We start from the raw sequence: 1,851 nt of genomic DNA, 5'->3' as shown, positions 1-1,851 counted from the left end.
AAGTTTTTCGGAAAGAATTTCTATGGAAAATTAACAAACGATCAGAAGCGTAACAATAGATTAGCATTAGATGACTTTAACATGTAGAATATTTAATGCTTTATACACTATACAATCGGTGTCTTTATGGAGTCAACTCCTATCTTACATATGAAATGAAGGAATAAAAAAACATATAACATTAACTTTCATTACACACATTCATAGAATACATCCACTAACTTTCAGTCAGGGGGAAAAACGTCACAAAACAAGTAATAAAAACATTTTGTACATGTAAAACTGTGTAGAGATGGCAGTGCCAAAGAGAATGCAAACAGTAATATACGGATGATAACTCTATACATAAATCATCCCTACACAACTTTCAATGCTAAAATTGAATATTACACTGTAAAATGTACACTTGACTTTAATATTACTGCAGTTGGAAGTTATATATTCCTGACTGTTGGTATGCAATTTATTTATCATAATATCATGGTCATTTCAGGGTAGTCATCAATGTAGTGTAACTAAGAGCCTAGGACTTTAATGCGTACAAGAAAAACCAGATTGAGTAAAAACATGTCTTGATTAGCAACAGATTCATTCAATAGGAAGTGAAGTTTAATGGTGAACAGTAGAACCACGACAGCAACAACGAACATTTGATACGTGCGTGTCATTTAATTCTTGAATATAAATAAACTCCCAAGTTGAAAGAATAACACAGCTTCACTAGAGTTAAGTCTGTTCTGAACACTTGTATAATATTGTAATAATTGTTGCACTATCCTAGTCTTTATTGTTTATTTGGTTGTCTTTTAATTTACTTCATCTTTTCATTCTGTATTTTAACTACTTTTTATAAAATGTTTAAACTTTATAATATTTTGTACCTAATATTTTACCCTGTTCAATATAGCTTGCTGAAGATGAAATATGTATATTCCAAAACGTTCAAGAATTAAATGTTTGTTACTGTACACACTCGTGTCAAATGTTCGTTGATGTTTGGATTATTACAAATTCTCGCTACGAGGTCGGTCTTTCGATTCATCCCATTTCAACAACGTAAACGACCATATCGATAACAATCCTAACATCTTCCCATATAGTTCCCTGTATCCATAACGCAAAACAACCAACCTTTGAACTTATTCACGCATCAAATATCATTAACTAAAATAAAAATATATTTAAAGAAGATTAAACGCAAAGCACCTGGGGAAGATGGTATAAACAATGTGTCATTAAACACCTTTCTGATCCCTTGTTAGAACATCTAGTAGTAATATACAAGTTATCTTTACAATCAGGATATTATCCAACAATATGGAAGTCAGCATACATTAAAGTTCACTGCAAGAAAAAGAATGATCTAAGTAACCCCGGCAACTACAGTCCTATTAACTTACTTAACACTCTAGGAAAGTTAATTGAAGAAATGATAACAAGATTCTAAACGACAACCAAAATGCTGGTAGGAGAAACAAACAGACTTCATATCACCTCGTTAGACTAACAGAATAAATCTATCAAGGTGTTAACAAAAAATCATACAGCCTTCCTGGATGTGCAGAAATCATTTGACTCTGTGTGGTATAATGGCTTGCGTTTCAAATTACACAACATTGGTATACCTACCCTAACTGTACATTGAGTGTCAAGTTTTCTCACTAACCATACCGCTAAAGTCTAGATCAGGGGTCACCAAACTTGTTACACAGCGGGCTAGATAACTGAGAGAATGACGAGCGCGGGCCGCATAACCATTTTGTTCAATACAATAGAGTGAATACACAAAAAATAAAGACAACAAACATGTTTATTTTCCAAAAAGTTATCAAAGAAGGCGACGTTAGCATT

The sequence above is a fragment of the Limulus polyphemus genome, unplaced genomic scaffold (genome assembly GCF_000517525.1).
Source record: "Limulus polyphemus unplaced genomic scaffold, Limulus_polyphemus-2.1.2 Scaffold25, whole genome shotgun sequence".
NCBI lineage: Eukaryota > Metazoa > Arthropoda > Merostomata > Xiphosura > Limulidae > Limulus > Limulus polyphemus.
Note: the sequence above shows the minus strand (reverse complement) of the source record.